The sequence below is a fragment of the Tupaia chinensis genome, unplaced genomic scaffold, assembly GCF_000334495.1.
Source record: "Tupaia chinensis unplaced genomic scaffold, TupChi_1.0 Scaffold000226_1, whole genome shotgun sequence".
Classification (NCBI taxonomy): Eukaryota; Metazoa; Chordata; class Mammalia; order Scandentia; family Tupaiidae; genus Tupaia; species Tupaia belangeri.
Window position 1 is genome coordinate 3,505,582 of NW_006159701.1, and position 20,414 is coordinate 3,525,995.

General features: G+C 39.0%; 1 protein-coding gene and 1 non-coding gene across 2 annotated transcripts in view; one reads left to right on the forward strand and one right to left on the reverse strand.

The window, feature by feature from the left end:
- TTC28 (tetratricopeptide repeat domain 28) overlaps positions 1–20,414 on the reverse strand; it is a gene marked incomplete in the record, with an annotated part of 584,271 nt that overhangs the window by 335,963 nt on the left and 227,894 nt on the right.
- Positions 14,447–14,553, forward strand: LOC114007755 (U6 spliceosomal RNA). The gene has a single exon (XR_003549341.1). It is a non-coding gene; the product is annotated as a U6 spliceosomal RNA (small nuclear RNA).

The window sequence follows — 20,414 nt, forward strand, 5'->3', positions numbered from 1 at the left end:
AATTAAGATCCTTTATAAAATGGCCAAAGGAGAGAAAAATAACATTTTACAGGTTTAATGAAAGCTCCAAAAATATCACTTTTTTTTTATTGCTCGGATGTCTTTTTCCAGCATTAGATATACCCTTAAATAATGAATGAAATTAGATGACCAGAAAGAGAAAATGTTTTATTTTAAAGTCTCCAAAGACTAAAATATCTTCAAGAAGTCTAATCCAACCCCAAAGATGACTAATGCTCTGAGGATCCTAAGATGCATCTAGCTCTAAGGTTAAAAAGGTCCCACCTTTGTTCCAAGTTCAACTGGCTAATTGAGATGAATTGAAGATAAATCCAAACAGAAATTGTGGGCATTAGGGAGACAGATAGATCAAAATAATAGAGAAAGAAAAAAACAGCTCAATTAATTGCCATCACAGGTAAATTCCTTGTTTCTTTTGCAATCTGTCAGACTTCCTGATTCCTTTGTATAGGTTTTTGCAATTTGATTTAGCTCAGTTTATATCATAAAGACATTTAGTGCTAGTAAATTTTGGTATATATTTGTACTATGAACATAGTTAAAAAATTATAAGAAGTTACCCATCTTTGGTTTATAAGAGCAAAATTTGTTTTCTCTGTGAAATTTCCTAATTGCTGTATGTAATCTGAGTTAGAAAACTATGTTCTCAGTTTATGATTAACATGTTATTATAATGGTGAAATTTAAAAAATTGCTTAAAAATAAAGACTCCTATTTCTCAACTAAAATGTACAACATAAATTTAAAATGTTCACTCAGAAATATTTAAACTACATTTATTTTATTTTAAGAATATATATTATTCTGATTCAGAAATACATGCTCATTTTTGAAAATTCAGAAAAATATTAAACCACACAAAAATTGCTCATCCTTTAATACTATCATCCAGAGACTGTCACTTTCATCTTCATTTGTATGTTGCCAATATTTTTCTATTCAGACATATGTTGTTTTTAAAAATTTGAAATTCCTTTAAATTTTTATTTTTGGCTTAAATTGGTTTAAAATAATCATTTGGTTACAGGATGGAGTTAATTTACAAGTCACTGATGATTTTACATATGTATATATGTATCACACAGTGGAGTGTGTATAAAATACACATACATACACAGATATGAAAAATTATGTATTACGAGCTCACCTTTCATACAGATACAATCAAATCTACATTTCAGGGTTGAAATCATACGCCAATTCATCAAATAAGTGTATCCACCCAGCATGTCTAATCTGTAAACTGTTGATCACATTATAACTATATAATGCAAATTAACCAGAGAATAGAAACTAGCATAGCTTAAAGCAGAACATGTTTTTCAAATAAATGTGAGAAATTAACATAAGCACCCTCAGAACTAGCCTAAAATTTTTATTAGACCCCGAGAGGAAATTACAAACACCTTTTAATTCACATTGGCCTCTGCTACTATAGAACCAGTCTATGCTCAAAAAAAAGTAAAGCAAAAGAAATATTTTCATCATGACAGCTCCTAGTTGGTGGCAGGCAAAAGGGAACATACACACATGCATCCATAATAAAAACTGCAGCAGCTTATGAGTAATGTATGCAAGATTTACAAATTTATTTAAGAATAAAAACTACTCCCGAAAAAATGTATAACCCACAGTTGTCTAAATATAGAAAATAAAAGAAGAGATTAGACAGAAAAAGATGGATAGGAAAATTAGAGTTATCTTTAAAAGGTCAAATGGTTCCACTTTTATTCCAAGTTCAGCTAGCTAACTGAGATGAATTGAAGGTAAATGCAAACGGGCATTTTGGGCATTTGGAAACCGACATATCAAAACAATAGAGGAAGAAAAAAACTGCTCAACTAATGGCAATCATGGGTAAATTTCTGATATAAAGGAATAAGATAGTCTTGGATCTAACTCAAGAATTCCATAGGATTATTTGATGAAGTACAGGTAAATCCTTTCATTCAGAACATTCACAAACATCTATTTGGAGCCCATTCTGTTCATAACAACTGAGTTCCGTATCCAGCACACAGAATTATTACAATTAACAGCCATGCAGGTGCTGCTTTTATGACATAATCCCCACATTACTTTGTGATCATCTTAGTTCTTCAATAATGCATGCAGCAAGACAGGGTCCATCATCAGGGTAGGGAAGTTTCCCAAAGGGGTGAGACCTTAATTAGGAGGAAGAAGGGACAGTTTTTCTGTCCTTTCATCTCCAGAGGAGCTCCTAAGGCTCTGTCTCCACGTGAAACTAAAGGCTGAATAATTCTTTTATGAATAAGGAGTGCAAGAGGAAGAAGAAAGGAGAGGGCTAACATGGACGGATCTTTACATATCAAACGTTTAACTGAAATTATGCTCTCAACCACCGTACAAAACACCATACGAAGTAAGAATGACTAATTATTCTTTCCAGGAAGGGAGGTAAGCCTCGGAGAGGTTAGCAGCTTGCTCTATGTCACATCACACACATTCCTTGAGCAACTGAGCTGGGATTCAAACTCAGATCTGACTTCAAAGCCCGTGCTCTCTCCACTGTAGCATGCCACCTCCCTGACTGAAGTTGTATTCAGCATGGTTTAGTCATAATACCTTTCTGTATCAAAATAAATAACCTTACCCAGCTGGTCTTAATATCACAGGAACTGAAATTAAAAAGAAAAACCCACACCAGCCACAAATATTTGGAACCTCAAAGGAATATGTCATACTACAGCCAATAAAGTTCTAGTTAACAGAACTTCCAAAGCTAGATTCCCTAAATAAAAACTCACAGGAAGGGAAAATAAATAAATAACTGCCACCAAAATGCTAATAATCACCCCCTAAAAATCCTTACACAGTACATGGGACTATTGAAGCTTCAAGACCAGAACCACCTCCTTCCCAAGCCCTCCTGTTCTCTTGTTTTCCCCGTGGGTAGCCAAGGGGCCTGAAATGACCTTTTATGGATCTGCCTGAGCTGGCTCACAGAGCCCAAGGCAAAGCAACTTTGAGGGTTTGGCAAGGAGGCTCATTTTTAGTTGTTTTTATTTTTAAGAGAAAACATCATCACAAAAACATTAATGCTCCGGTTACAAAAACAAGAAACATTTTTTTTATGAAGCTCAGCCTCTTTTTCAAAGACTTTTACTGCACAGAAATCAGAACTTAAAACCCAGGAAGGCATATTATATTGGTTTTACTAAAACAACAAAGAATCATAAAACTGCAGGGCTTGGAGGGATCGTGAACAGTTATATACTGCATCCTCTTCATTTCAGACAAAATCATTTTTAAGTATTTAAAAAACATGGAAATTCATTCAATATTAAAACCTTCTCTCAGGAAAAAGTCAGCATTCATAGGCAAGAAATTATTTCTTATACCTAAACTGAATCATCAATCCTGCCTTACACACTTGTAAGTTCTTATTAAGTCTTCAGAATGGGAGTTGGTGGTGAGGGTGCTTTGTGCAGAAGAAAGGAAAACAAATATTATTGAATGGCATGCACCATTCTGGATGCTTTTGCATAGATGATATAATTTAATCTCTTTGACCACATGTAAAATAAGTACCGCAAGCCCATTTTACCGAGCAGAAACTGAGATGCAGAAAGGCAAATAAATTGCCCAAGGCTGTAAGGTGGAATATGAACTGGGGTCTGTTTAACTTCCCACATGCTGGTTCATAATTCATCATCCTTTATACCAGATATCACCCTAGGGTAGCAAAGTTTTACATTACCTTCATGCTAATGTAATACATTGAATTCTGCAATTTGGATAACTGAAGATAAAGATGTGGCCTATATAACAATTCTGACTTGAAGCATTGGGGTGTCTTTCTTTTTGCTTTGAATTGCCAGAGGGTATAGCATGCAGAAAGAGAGCAATCACTCTCCAATGGGGTTTAGTCACACTGTGTCATTTTTCCTCCATTTCTCCATCCTGTCAGGATTTGGGGCATGCATGCACATATACCCAGTGTGTTTCTCAAGCCAGGATTCAAACTGCAGGCAGCCACATGGAATCTGGCTCCCTCTGCACAGTGCTTACTTACCCTTTGCTCTAAGGGGCTGGGCCTGGGGTTTCTTTATATTCTCTGCAAACTTGTAAAAGCCAGGACAGGTGACATTAGCTCTAGGCTCTCACCAGTTTGAGAGCAAAAGATCCATGCTGGCTGACAATGGGTCACAGAATACTGGGGAAAGATCCCAGTACTATCCCCTGTTAGGGCAAGGGGCTGATGACAGTTCTTGCAAGTGACAAGGAGTAGAACTTGTGAACATAACCTTCTTGTGTTTCCAATAAAACTGCCTAGCAGCTATCCTCGGTGTACATATCACACGGCTAGTCTCTACATATATAAGATATCTATATGCAGACAGTGTAGACGATTTAGAGGGTGGGCAGCAGAGAGACGGTGGGATGAAATATAGATGGCCAGTCCACTGATGGGGTAGAAGGTTTGGGGGGAGGATGCCTGACACAGTGGCAAAGAAAGCAACTTAAAGCAAGAAGAAAAATAAGTAAACAAAACCAGAAAATTGTAAGTAAAGAAACAACAACAACAAAATCAGTGACGTTATTGAGGTACAAATGAAAGATTTTAAAGGAAAAGCTCTTGTAAGGGACAGCCCTCCATTCCATTTCACATTTCATCCCTAAGCTTCATTATACCTTCCCCACAGGTAGGTTGGGAAGCACTGATCTGCACGTTACTCAGCCACAACACAGATGCATAAAGCACCAAAAGCCCTGAAATCATGAAACTCCCTCCAGATTTCCCCCACTCTGAGCAGGCAAGGCTCACTGAGAGAGAGCGGCAGAAGAACACCTGTGCTGTCTTCCATGTTCTGATGGAGAGATGTAGAGCAATGGGCTTTGGTTTCTTTCTTCGGACCTACCAGAGTGATATCAACCAATAACAACCAAAAGCAGACTTGTCACTGAGTGTGAAGCAAACAGGAAAGAGGCAGACACAGGTCCCTTCAAGTTAGAATCTGCACCTTGAGTTCAGACAGTCCCCCTATTGCTTAAGGGCTGTGATAGAAGATCCTCTGAGGGTCTTAAGTTTTATATTTTAAAAAAGGATCCACAGGTGGAGGGAGGCAGGGGAACAGAGAATAAAACAAACAATACATTTAACTGACCCAAAAATGAAAAGTTAGTTGCTGCCGATAATGTATATGGTAATGTCTTTGTCATGGTGACTGATATGCACCATATTCGTGTTGAGAAGAACCATATTGTTTACTATAAATATGTACAGAGATTAAGTGTAAATAACAAATATGTATTTCTAAAAAAGACTTAACATGGGAAAAAACACAATTTTTTGCTTATTTAAATCTTCAGGCAACATTTCATTAACTCACCAGGCAAAATGTCTACCTTTCCCTTGAATGATTCTGTTCATCAAAGAAGTAGAGGTTTTTAAGGGGAAAAAATCCACCACTCTCTTAGATACCAGGAACAACTCCAGGACTGACAGATGTGGTCTGAGAGGAAGAGAGGCAGCTCCAGCCCTCATCAGCAGGCACGGTGACCCGGTGACCTGTAAGCCCTTTTATATGCCTCTTACCCATGTGGGGTAGAATACAACTGATGGTGGAGCGAAGCGCTAGAGAGTGCGAGTTCGAATACTCTCCAGAGCAAACGAGCTGCAGGCCTACCTGGAAGTCCTCAGGAGGTTAATTCTAGAGACCTGGAAAGACGGTGGGGCGTGGGCTTGAAGGTATATGCCTAAGATAAAGCATACAGAGTTTCTAAGGTCCTTGGAATCAGCTTTCACCTGAGAGGAGGCAAAGCTTCCCTGCAGCCTTGTTGAACCAGACCTATTTCCCCACATTTGAACCAAAACAGGGCGGACCTCCACAGGCCGCAGATGTACCCAATCATTTGGGGGCTGACTTCCAAACCTGCGGCACTTTCATTCATGACCGAATGCTACTTAAGAGTTATAGACTACGGCTAACCAATCAATGGCTTCTGATCCCATACTCCCTGCTCAAGTGAACACAGAGAGACGAAATGTCAGGCTCTTTAAACATGCCAACTGGAAATCAAAGTGAAATGCTGAAGGAGAAGTGACAGCTCAGTGTTTCTCTCTAGTATAAATTCCCTGATGTTCGCTCTTAGAGGAATTGTCCCAGTCCTTTCCTGCTTGACATTTTCTTCCTAGCTCAAGTTAAAGGGGTTCCTGTGCATAATCACTGATGAACTAAATGCCCACAAGACCACCTCAAGTGACACACACAGTGCCCTGACACAACAAGCAAAATCAATAATCTGCTGCTCTGTGTCACATGGAAATCCTGACTGCTGTCAGCAGACAGGAGGAGGAGGCTCAGGGGTTACAGTAGAGACAATTAGAGCCCTTGGAAAAGCAGGATGGAACATAATGAAACCTCCCCAAGTTCATCAGTTTTTTTCACACACACATTCTCTCTCTCTCTTTCTCTCTCTCTCTCTCCCTCCCTCCCTCTCATGAAATGAAAAGGCCAAGTAGCCAGAGGTCATATTTTTCTAGCCACTAAATTAAAATGACTCAAAATCTATGTAATTACATAGAAACAGATGAAATTGTTATCTTAACTAAATTATAAAAGCACTTTAAATGTCATAAGTTTTGATGCAATTTAATATTTTAAATGGACATTGCTCAGTATAGTCACTGATTTTCTACCAAGCAGATGGGGACATAATCCATGCCCATTACTGAGACTGAACAAACGCCCACCCATCTGCCTATGGTAGAAAGAACACCGCAGAGAAAGCAAAGAGCAAACCCTCCCAGACTGAATTTACAGAAGAGAGTGCTGGGAAGGAGCCAGAGGCTATGAAAAGGCCAAGAACCCAGAGGTCATATTTTTCTAGCCACTAAATTAAAATGACTCAAAATCTATGTAATTACATAGAAACAGATGAAATTGTTATCTTAACTAAATTATAAAAGCACTTTAAATGTCATAAGTTTTGATGCAATTTAATATTTTAAATGGACATTGCTCAGTATAGTCACTGATTTTCTACCAAGCAGATGGGGACATAATCCATGCCCATTACTGAGACTGAACAAACGCCCACCCATCTGCCTATGGTAGAAAGAACACCGCAGAGAAAGCAAAGAGCAAACCCTCCCAGACTGAATTTACAGAAGAGAGTGCTGGGAAGGAGCCAGAGGCTCCAGTTCCCATCTCGGCTCTCTGGCTTACTCTGTGACCTTAGCAAGTCACAACCTCTCTGGGTCTGGGCTTCCTCTTCTGAGAAACAGAAATAATCCCTGCCATATTAAGATAAAAAAAATTAAAATATCTTGTAAACAGTGACATACTAATGAAAGTACTTGTTCTATTCTATGCTGTTATGGACTGGGGCTAAAATATGACAACAAATTTTTCTTCCTATAACCTAAAAAATATTTGACTTGACTTTACCCTATCAAGTTGGCAAAACAAAAATAAATGAATAGCATGACCACAATGCTTTATTATTAATCCCTCAGAATGCCCAACACTTCTAAAAAATTAACCTACTATTATGTTACAGTGACGATGAGACAATAGTGTCTGGGTGTACAAGATCAGCTTACCTGTACAGCATGCGCCTGAAAGGGTGAAAGAGTACATGTATCTTTTTTCCATATCTACCTCATTAGTAGGGAACGACAAAAGCACTCGAGAAAAACAGGTCCATTATCACTCACCTTTCTTTGTCCCTTCCTACACATACTGGGTATAAAATAGCACCTAAAGAACTCTATATGAGCAATACCAAAATGACAAGTTTAAATATTAACTGCATTCCAGATAAAGCACTTTTTGCATACGTAAGTGGTCATATTTCCCTATTACATATTCTGTGCATCTGGTAGACCCACTAATAATTTTAGGAACAGAATGTGCTGTACATATGAATTAATGTTATAAGACATTCTAGATCTTTTTCTTCTTAGTTTCTAACCTTTTTAAAGGACTACTAATAGTTAGTAATTCATTAAAAAAAAAAAAAAGTTGGCTTTTCATGGCTTAATGTGTTTTCTCCAAACTCTTTAGAAATTTGCTTTGGGGTTAATCACAGGAATGGAAAGTTTCAGCTTTGATGGAATTGGATTTTTTTTTTTTTGAGGTCTGTATTAGGTTAAACTAGAAGATATTTCATATTTTGAGTTGTACAAGACCCTGTGGGTAGAACTGCATTTCTGTAATCAGTTTCTTCTGTAGTCACAGGCATCACCAGACTGCTAAAATGGCCCATGAAACACACACACACACACACACACACACACACACACAAGAATCCCGGAGTTAGTTGAAAGCTATCATAACAATGCAACCAAAAACAAGGAAGGCAGGTTGGGGTCGGCAGGTGGACTGGTGATTAAGGGTGCTGACTCCCACATGGCCAACTGTGGTTCGAGTCCTGAATCTGGCAACTTGCTTTCTTATTTTCTCTCCCTCTCTCTCTCCCCTCCCCATCCCTCTCTGGCCGAATTAAAATAAATAAATAAATAAATAAAGTTAAATAAAATAATTCTTTAAGAACAAAAATAAAGAGGCCAGGAGTTAATGCATCAAGAGATATTCAGGAGACCCTCTTGCTTGACTTTGGATCTTAAAATGATAGTCTACATGGGAAACCCAGATAATTTTTTGTAGTATATAAAGTTTGAGGATCGCTGTTATGGTCTTTAAGAAATGTATCTCCAGAGCTATCAGAAAAGGACTGGTAATACTGCAAACAGAAAGCCTTTCTTGACAATGCCTGTTCTAGAAACAAAAGAGCTCACTGTCATAACAAATGGGTCTCAAGTTTTTATAGAGAAAGGTTTTGTTTTGTTTTGTTTTTTTGTCCACCCTAAATGAAAAATACTATCGAAACAAAAAGGAGAAGATCATGTCTTAATATGGCCTTCCATCGTTTCAGCCATGGGCTCACTTGATCTCAAGAATCCCATATACGTTTTGAAAGGTGAAAAGCCTTTGTGAATAATTGAAGACAAAATAATGAAACCCTAGAATGTCAGAGACATAATATAGTTTTGTAGAATTCATCACGGAGCTTTTAAATTCCCAAATACTACATGCTGAATAATTTATTCCTGTGTCAATATGGGGCCAGCAGATGTTCATTCCGTGCCAATATTAACCCTCCTTGAGCTGAAGAGCAGGAAAATAGGCTCTTTCTGAGATGGGAGAAAGCACTTAGTTTAAGTGAGATTATCTTGGTGTTTATGGGAAAATTAAAGTAGCTTTGGAAGGCAAGAAAAAAAACACACTATTTAGTCTGCAATCTTTTATACAAGTCTGCTTTAAAGATAAGGAAGTGAATGTCATGAAAAAAACACAAATGGTTGATGGGGGGAGCTGATAACACGGCTCTCTCCTTTCAGAGGTGTCCCTGGAGGCTTTTCACTGATTCTTTCTGAGAATATCTTTTAGTGGCTTATTGATATTTACCTCCCTCTTCAGATCAGCGATTCCTGGTACAGTTTTGAATGCTTTACAGTGTTACTTTCTGTGTGTCCCCCCCCTCTACATCCCTCCTTCTGATTCACTGTAATATCAGCTATGTAGTTTATTTAAGAAAATAAGGCTGATGAAAATTGCAAAAATAAGCAACAATAACATTTGATGTTTCACCAATGATCTATACAACTTCAAAACAAGAAACCAGTGCTTTAGATCTCGTCCGTGTATTCCCTCATTTAACAGCTACTTACTGAGTACCAACTACGTAGAAAGTACTAGGCTAGGGCTGAAAATAAAGAGTTGTTTGATAAAAGATTCTAAAGACTTATTAGACAGGGACATATACGAGTGTATATTCAGATCCGTGCAGAGGTTTCCAGTCAATGTGGCAAAAACTGTGCACTGGGCTGCTGTTAAAAGGCACAATTCCCAATCTAAAAACAAAGAATGTGGAGACTATGTGAAAATGATTTTAAGCTCTGTGTCCAAGCTCATACACAAGGGAGGGAAATTCCTAGTTTCCAGAAACAACGAGAAAAATAAAAGTTAGAGGCGAACAGGAGATGAAGCCAATAAAGCTTCCAGGAAGGGCCACAGGTCTCAGCCACTAGGACAGCTGGCTGATGACCCCTTGCCTTGGCGAGAGGCACCCAGGCTGCAGGATTTGGGCATAGTGCTTGATGGACAGGAACTCCCTGAACAAGACCAACAAGAGTGGCCAAGGTCTACCCATAAATGCCCATGAAGTAAGGACTTAAAACACTCCACCTGCCACCTTGAGTGGTGATCTATCAATAGATGGGAGAATCTGCACTACAAGAACTAGACACATGCAGACAGAAAACACACACACACACACACACACACACACACACACACAAAACAACTTTAAAACAACTATGTTTAAAATGTTGAAGGGGATAAAGAAAAGAACTGAAGTAAAAAGTTTAAAAAAAATAAAGTATGAAAATGATCAGGCAGATTTGAAAAGGGATCAAATAAAAATTCTAGAAATAAAAATAGGGAGAGCTAATGGGGAGAGAACTCAACAGGTAATCTGAACAATACACAGCTAATAATTAGTGTCTGGGAAGATGAATCCAAGGAAATCACAGTAGCAATAAATCTAAATCCAAACTGCCGGGCAGACAAGAAGATAAATTAGGAAAAATAAGCCAAGACAAGAAAGTTAGAATAAGATGGTTTAAAATGCTTCAAACGAGAGGTCTAGAAGAAGCAAATAGAGAAAAATAATGAGATAAAGACATAATTGAAGAGTTATAGCTGGAAGACATCTTATTTTACAAATGAGAAAATCCCAGCCCACAATCATCTTCAATCACACGGCTTGTTAGAGGGTATGCTGGCAGAACACAGATAACAAGACACCCACTCTTCCATTTTCAAATATCCACCCAGAAGCAAAAAACCCATTAAAAAGAATCACATTAGCCTGAAAAAAAGCCTTTGTTTTGCTACCTTACTATCAGAGTATTTAAAAGTATGTGGCATTGGGGCCAGTAGGTGGCATAGTGGTTAAGGCGCTGGACTTCCACAAGGTCAACTTCAGTATGAGTCTCAGATCCAGCAGCTTGAAACTCACGTGGGGTGTATGTGCGTACGTGCCCAAAATCTCAAGGTGAAAGTGGAGGAGAAAGGATTGTGGTGGCTATCCCCCCTGAGAGGTGATTTCTCACTTTCCCTCCTTCCATTTCTCTCTGTTTCTCTGGCGAGCATGCGTGCTTTATAGTAAAATTCTGTCTTTAGAAAAAATAAATGTGACATTTAAAATCCTGATACATTATTACATTTGATTTTCAAAACAATCATACTATCATTTTCATGTTACATACAAAAAAACTGAGTCTCAGAGAGAGAAACTCACCCAAAGTCATACAAGTTGTGAATGACAGAGTTGGGCTTCAAACAATGATGTGTTTAATTTCAAAAATTACACTCATGGGAACCGGCAGTTAGTGTAATGGCTATGTTGCTGGACTCCCATGTAGTCGACCGCGGTTCGTGTCCCGGACCCGGTGGCTTAAAACTCATGCCGGGCGCGTGTGCGTGCGTGCCCAAGATCCCAAGAGGAGGATGGAGGAGAAGGGATTGCGGTGTGACCATCCCCCCTGGGGGGTGATTTCTCGCTTTCTGTCTCTATGTCTCTCTCTGTCTGGCGAGCGCACGCGCCCTACAGTGAAAATCTCTCTCAAAAAAAAAAAAATTACACTCATAATCACTACATAACGATGCTTCTCTATTGATTTAACTAAAAAATCAAGGCCAGCAGTTGGCATGGAGGTTAAGGTGCTGGATCCCAGATGGCCAGATTCACAGATCAATCCAGACCAGCAGCTTGAGAATCATACCAGGCACATGTGCATGCATGCTCAAAATTCTGAGAGAAGAGTGAGGAGAAGGGACTGTGGTGTGGCCATTCCCCCTGGTGGATGATTTCTCACTTTACCCCGTCTCTCTCTCTTTGGCAAGTATATGCGCCCTAGAGAAAAAAAAAATAAAAGTAACATATAAAAAGCAATTTCATTGCATCACTGTCTTACTGTACATTCAGACATGAATTTTTTAAAACTGTTATTGAACAATTTAATATATCTCATATTGCCTAATATGTTGCCTAATATATTGCCTAATATGTTAAGGATTTTAATTTTGGGGGTACTCCCATCTTTTTTTTTTTTTTTTCAAAAAGATTTTATATTTTGGAGTACTCACAAATTTTTAAATCTGTTATCTTTAAAATTTAAATGAATGTGAATATTAAAAGCAGATAGAACAAAAACCCATCCTAAAATTCACATGCAATCTCAAAGGATCCTGAGTAGCAAAAACAATCTTGAGAAAGGAGAACAAAGTTGGAGGATTCATACTTGTTGCTCCCAAACTTTACTACAAAGCTACAATATCTTAACAATGCTATAATGACAATAAAGAAGGGCATAGACCAAGGAAATAGAGAGGAAAATTGATTACTTTTCAAAAAAGTTGCAAAAACCATTCAATAGAGAAAGAGAATCTCTTCAATAAATGGTGCCAGGGAAATTAGATATCCATATGCAGAAGAATAAAGTTGGTGCCCAACTGCAGTGATGTAAGTTGAGGGCGCTAGTGTAGGGTGGCTGAGGTCACACAGGAAGCCCAGGTTCAGTTTCTAGCCCAACCAAACAGACCAGGTGCCTACAATCCTAGCTACCTGGAAGTCTGAGGCAAGAGAATGGAGACAGGGCAAAACTATATGGAAACTCCCTCTTTTTCTCTTTTTTCTTTCTTTAAAAAATAATAATAACGGGGCCAGCAGGTAGCATGGTGGTTAAGGGTGCTGGACTCCCACATAGGTGACCACAGTTCACAGTTCAAGTCCTGAACCTGACAGCTTGCTTTCTCACTTTCCCTCTCTTTCTCTCTCTCTCTCTCTCTCTCTCTCTCTCTCACTCATTTACTCACTCACTCACTCACTCTGTCCCTCTCTGGTCAAATTAAAATAAGTAAGTAAATTAAAAAATAATAATAATAGCAAAGTTGGACCCTTACCTTACATTACATCTAAAATTTTATTCAAAATGAATTGAAGACTTAAAATGTAAGATCTAAATATAAAAATACAAAGCTTTTAGATGAAAACAAGGAAAAAGCTTCATGACACTGTTCAGCAATGATTTCTGGATGTGACATTGAAAGTACAGACAACAACAACAAAATAGATAAAGTAGACTTCATCAAAACTAAACATTGGCTCTGCTGTGACACCACATACTTGGTGACACTGATACTTGACAGGATGAAGTCACAGGACAGGCCTGGGTTTGATTTCTGGTTTTTGTTTTGTTTTGTTTTGTTTTTAGGTTTTTGCCAGCGTGTGCACTCACTGGAGAGAGACAGAGTGGGAAAGTGAGAAATCACCTCCTGGGGGGGAAGGCCACACCTCAATCCCTTCTCCTCTGTTATCCTCTCAGGATTTTGAACATGCACTTACATGGGCCCAGCATGATTTTCAAGCTGCCAGGTCTGGGACTTGAACCACAATCAGCCATGTGGGAATCCAACACCTTAATCACCATGCCATCTGCTAGTCCAGGATGACCATTATTGTTTTTTAAATGAAAAAATGTAAAAAAACAAGTGTGAGTGAGGATGTGGAGAAACCGCACCTGTACTACATTATAGGTAGTAAAGAATATGGTAGGGCTACAGTGGAAAACAGCTTGGTGGTTCCTCTAAAACTCTAACAGAAATACCATATGATCCAGCAATTTCACTTCTAAGTATATACTCCCAGAAATCGAAAGCAGAAACTCAAACAGATACGTGTACACCAATGTTTATAGTAGCATTATTCACAATCGCCAACAGGTTGAAGCATCGCAGTTGTCTATCATCAGTTAAATGGATAAACGAAATGCAGTGTCTATAGCCAAAGAAAGACTAGTTAGCCATAAAAAAAGGATAAAATTCAGATACATGCTACCTGTCTAAATCTTGAAAACATTATGCTAAGTGATCAATGTACTATAAACAAGATTATAATAATAATAAAAATAATGCCAAGTGAAATAAGCCAGACACAAAGGGACAAGTATTGCATGATCTCATTTATATGAGGAACCTAGAATAGACTAATTTATAAAACTGGAAAGTAGAGTAGAGGTTGGTATCAGGTCAGGGGAAGGAGATACAGGGAGTCAGTGTGTAATGGGTACAGAAGTGATGAGGGTGATGAAAAAATTCTGGAACCGTAGAGTCAGGGGTGTTTGTGCAGTTATGAATATGTTTAACGCCACTGAACTGTATACTTAAAATTATTAAAATGGTAGATTTTACATGTATATTTATCATGAGAAAGAAAGGAGGAAGGAAGAAAGAAGCAAAGAGATAAAGTTGTTGTGTGACTCACGGTGTGCCTCTTGCTAATGTTACGAACATATAGTAACATACCTAAAATACCTTTAAGAATAAATACTGTGCTCACTTCAGCAGCACATACACTAAGATTGAAATGATACAGAGAAGATTAGCATGGCTCCTGCACAAGGATGACATGCAAATGTGTGAAGCGTTCCCTAATTTTGTTATGGACAATAGGGACAAAGTGGAAGGAGAGTGGGAGGAGGGAAGAGTATAGGAAAGGAAATTTGGAGAAAAAAAAATAAAGAGAAAAGACATTTGTGAGACACAGATATGGCTTTTTATTAGCTGTTGATGATGACGTGTATAGTATTCTTAACTAGACTGGACTGAGATGTATATCATGCTGGGTAAAGTCTCTTTACAATCTAAATGATGTATAGCAATTGAATGTATAAATAATAATATATATATAAAAGAATAAATAATACTTTGCTATCACAAATATGAGTATGAAGTATTTAAAACAGCATATCTAAATAGTCTCAAAATAATATGCAGCTGAGAAAAATAATTATTGCTAATCCTGACTGAGTACTTGCACTGTGGTAGCCACCGTTCTCACATAAACTTCATAAGAACACTACATTATGTATTATTATCATTATCATCCCGACTTCACATGAAAAGGGAGAGCTTCAAATGTTAAAATCTACTTTCCATGATTTAAATAACGCAATGAAGAAAAACATCGTTCTTAAGTTTCTTTCTTTCTTTCTTGAGAGACAGAGAGCGAGAAAAGTCAAGCACTCTCAACACAGTCCCACACGGCAATCCTTGCCCCAGCCTTCCCAGCCAGCTCGGATCACATGCGTGCACGTGTGTTCAGTATGTACAGGCAACCGGGGGACCGAACCCCAATCTTCCACATGAATTTCAGCATTGCCGTCCTGTGCTACCACTACACCACTAAGCCTGTGCTTATTTTATTTTTTAATGAGAGAGAGAGAAAAGGAGGGAGGGAGCATTTTTTTGATATATTTTGTCTAATTTAATCATCTCTTGCCAATTGGTGAGGTAGGGATTACTATCCCCATTTTGCAGATTAAAAAACAACAACAAAGAAACAGTAATCTTAAATATTCCTATTCACTAATTCCAAATTATGATGAAAATCTATTCAAGTAGGAGTCAATTAATTCAAATTCCCCAGGGAGTCAAAGAATAGTAGTCACTGCCAAAAGCTGTCCCAGATACCGGAAGGAGCCAATGTGACAGCTGCCGCCAGCATGCTGCATGGCTGAGTATTTAAAAACCCAACAGATCTCACACCCAAACACAGTGCTCAAGAGCAGAAGATCACCCTGCTTTCCTAAGGAGTCAAGAAGAACGAATTGCGTGGCCTTCTGCTCCAGGACAGGCCCACTGCAGCTGAAAAACAGCCAAATATGGGTGGCAACAAGCCATGTTACAGGAGTTCACACTGCCCTCCCCTCTTTGGGTAGAAAGAATAGAATCTGAGGCACTTTCTGTTGCTTTAGAAAATGAAAACTTTTGAACCTAAGTTCGAGAGTGAACAGCAAAAACTATAAGATACATTTTCAGAAAATATTTTGGAAATAAGTATATTTAACTATTCCCCCTTGACTAACTTCATCTTAACATTAAAACATGCTCAGTTCTCTTTTAAAAAGAAGCAAAGAAACTTTCTCTCAATTTCCCCCTTGAGCGACCACTCTCTTCCCCACTCCTCAAGGCCAATCTTTTGAGCAAATCAGTGTCCCTTTCCATCTACACTTTCTCACCTTTCACTCCTTCACACGCCGACCTCTCTACTCCATCCCTACCAATCTCCCTTATCAAGGTCTCTGTAACCAATCCCATGAGGGTCTTGACCAGCAGGGAGGGATCTCTAGAGTTCTGAAGGTCACAACTAGTTACAGATTTTGTGGAGTAGCCACATAATTTATGGGAGCCAGTTTGTTTAAAAAGCAGGAAAAGAGTACTTTCCTTTTCTCTCCTCTATGGCCTCTCTCTCTCTCTCTCAATTTATAATTTTTTAATTTGCTACTTAATATTGAATTCCCTTGGGAATGAGAATGCTGGAGGGACAATTGAGGGCTTTCACAGGCACCCAGGGCACCACCCACGACTTGGTGTGCAGAGTGCACACCTAATTCTACTCTTCTGCCCACACCCAAGCCCCCCAGGGCTGGAGGATGGCAGCAGTGGCTGGGCAGGAGCAGGGCGTAATTGGCTTAGGACTTGCTGCAAAGCTAGTAGGAGCTGCAAGAGGGTTCATATGCCTGGCACCTGCTCCATTGCCCCATCTGACCTCACTTAGAAAACACAAATGCAAAGATATCATTATTTAGAATTTCAAGACAATAAGCACATAACATTAAATTCCAAACACAGGACCCTCTTGTGAACATAAAGCCTCATGCAACTGCACTGGTGCTGTGCCCAGGAAGTTAACTCTAGCCATACTACATAATAATCATAATAATATCTGGATAAAACAACATAGTTCACAAAATAATTCCAATCACATTTAAGCCTCACAATAAATCTATAAATACCTATGAACAGGTATGCCCATTTCACAGATGATAAAATTGACTCAGAAAAGTGAAATGTGTTGTCCAAGGCATATAACAGCAGAAGCTAAACCCCTGCTTTCTGACTCCAAGTTCAGGACTCTTCCCACTGTAACGTACAACACTTCCTGAGTAAGGGCTGATGGGAAGAATGGGAAGAGATTAGAACAGCGATCATGTGACTACAGCAGCCATGATGTAGTCATTAAGCAGAGAGAGTACTTTTATCAAATTTCTGCAAATCCAGGTAGTTTTTTTTGTTTTGTTTTGTTTTGTTGTTTTTTTTTTTTTTTGAGAGTTGTTTGTTGTTGTTGTTTTGCTATAGGGCACATGCACTCACCAGAAAGACAAAGAGAGACAGAGAGACAGAAAGTGAGAAATCACCCCCCAGGGGGGATGGCCACACCGCAATCCCTTCTCCTCCATTCTCCTCTCGGGATCTTGGGCACACACGCACACGCACCCCGCGTGAGTTTAAGCCACTGGGTCTAGTACTTGAATTGTGGTCAACTACATGGGAGTTCAGTGACCTAGCCATTACACCACCTGCTGGTCCCCAGTTAGATTTTTTTTAAACTCGATTTTTTTCACAATCTAAAATTCAAAGGCCTTACATAAACACATAATTTAAGGGACTAAAGAAAAAAGAATAACCAGTGAAAAGTTCATTTTCTTCTCCCAGTGCACTACATCTAAGATACACCTTGATCCATCACCACCAATCTGGAACGCCAATCAAGAGTCAGTCACTTCCGTCTCCAGATGCACCAGGCGAGACCAGCTATCCCGGGAAACAACATATCAATAAGAACTGATTCCTGGGACCAGCAGATAGTGTCATGGTTACGTCGCTGGACTCTCACATAGGTGATCGCAGTTCGAGTCCCAGACCCAGCAACTTAAAACTAATACCAGGCATGTGTGCAAGCATGCTTAAAATCCCAAGAGGAGAAGGGATTGTGCTATGGCTATCCCCATTGGGAGGTGATTTCTTGCCTTCTGTCTTTCTGTCTCTTTCTGTCTTTCCGGTGAGTGTACTAGCCCTATAGCAAAAACTTCTCTCTAAAAAGAAAAAGAAAAAAAAAAATGGATTCCTTGATTTAGCTGGAGAAAGTTCATCAAAATGCCAGATAGGACAACCAGGTGAGGAAGGGAAGTCCTTGGCTAGCAGACACCAAAATCAAGGAGGGAGGGTTTTTTCTTTACTTCGACTCTTATTTATCTTTATTTCACATCACTTATAAAATTCAGTCTTTCTAGATAGGAAAACTGCCACTAAACTTCATTGTGTTAACATACCTTTATTTAGCATACCTTATTTTGACAACTGAGCCCTCAAATAATTTCAGTTTCCTAACTTAGTTATTCGGAACTCTCCCCTGAAAGCAGGAATAGAGCATTTTTTGGTTGAACTAATATGCATTTGTTACAACCATTCACTGGGTTGACCCTTCACATTGGCTGATCACCCAGAAAATATCCAAGGAAAAGGAAGTGCAACTGAATGTTAGATCCAAATAGCGCAATCTCTCAGCTCACTAGAGCAGAATAGCGCTCTAATACACTGGTCACAAGCTAGATTACTAGCTCTTTTTATCCTATCTCTAGGTAGAAAAGCCATAATTTAAACTGACAGTATTACTTGTCATGAAGTCTGTGGGTTTACAATTTCTAAATGTCAGTTTGAACTTCTGACTAGTTCCTTAGAGCCCTACTGTTTGTTTCTAAATGAGGCAACTTGTCAGCTCTGCATGCATAAAAGCAGTTAATCAGCGATTTGCAGAGCAACACAGAGGAATCAGATGGTATGCTAATAGTGGTCTCACAAAGCACCTCCAATTAGGAAAGAAAGCCTTGTCCTGAGCCAATAATATCCTCATATATCACAAAATTCATTCTCTGCTCAGATGAGACACTTCATGCCAATGAACTTATTATTTTCAAGTAATTGTCTGCATTCAGCCTGAGGAACTTGTGTGTCCACTGGCCTAAAATGGAAGAGATACAGGCACAAGTGAATGGGAGCTGCTGGGACTCCTGACGCGCCTTATTGGAACTGGGAGCTTCTCATTCTTGAGTCTGTCCGTATTCTCTATCCTGCTCCTCCATTTTCCCTGCAGTCTTCACACCTCCTGTCTTCAGCAAAGTAAAATGGTGGTGGGATCTTACCTGAGAAGTACCCTGGTTCCTCTATTCTTCTAAAAAGAATTATGGACTATATAATAAAATAAATTCCTAAGGTATCAATAATAACAACTGTAATAATCACATTATTTCATTGATAAGAAAACTCCACTGCAAGGGTAAAAATGATAAGCATAATTTTTTAAAGAATTGTTTTATTTAGCTTTATCTATTTATTCATTTGTTTATTTATTTTAATTTGACCAGATAGGGACAGAGTGAGAGAGAAGAAAGAGAGAAAGCAAGCCACCAGGTCCAGGACTCAAACCACAGTCGGTCATGTGGGAGTCCAGCACCCTCAACTACCATGTCACCTGCCGGCCCCAATCAGCATAATTTTTAACTACTAATATGTTTAAGTCTGTGGACCAAATTCTAGAATATGGACTTGAATGACTAAAATTAAATAGCCAGTAAAGGAAAAAATGTCCAAGGTACTTTGTAGGAGAATCTCTCCGATTGGTATATCCCTAGCAGCTATCTTCAGAGTCATATCAGAATCCTGTCAGGAAAATACAGGACAGTCATGGACTGAAACAGCCTTTGTGATAGCCTCTCAAATCAGATCTTAAACTGATCACCAAGACTGATTAAGGGATTGGGTCAAGGAACAGAGTTGCCTAGCCAGAATCCAATAATCTATTTTTCCTCAGATGAGACGTATTTTATTCGAGTTAAAAAATACACGTTTCTGTATATGCTTCAAAGTATTTCCTCATGACTACAACATTTGGGAGAAGAGATAAAATTTTTCCTGGGTACAATGGCATTCACATGCTTTTCAAGTGAAAAGTACTAAGTGTAGGGGCAGAAACCAAGAACCAGACCCGGGTCGTGGCAAACCCAATGCCACCTGCCATCTATCAAGAGGTGCACGCTGGTAACCAGAGAAGCTGTGTCTACAGATGATGGCAGGCTACCCTCCTGGGCATCTCTTAATGCAGAGGGACATTCGGAGACACTGGAGAAACCACTTGTCAGTGTCCGGCTTAGATGTCTCTGCATACCACGCGGCCCAGGGATGCGAGTGGCAGAGTCACAGCAGAGAGCCCTGACCTGCATGTGTTCAGGCAACCTCCATTCCAGAAATATCCAGGACATTACAGAGGTACTACATAGGTTGACATCATCTACTTTCAGCCTTTCTTCCTCCCCATCTACAGATGAGAAAAATCAAGGCCCAGAAGTCATTTGCCCAAGATGACATGGAGCTAGCAGAGTCAGGTCTGATTCTAAGATAACTGATTCCTAATCTAAAGCATTTACCTTTCTTTTCTCCTCTCCACTCTCCTCTTCTCTT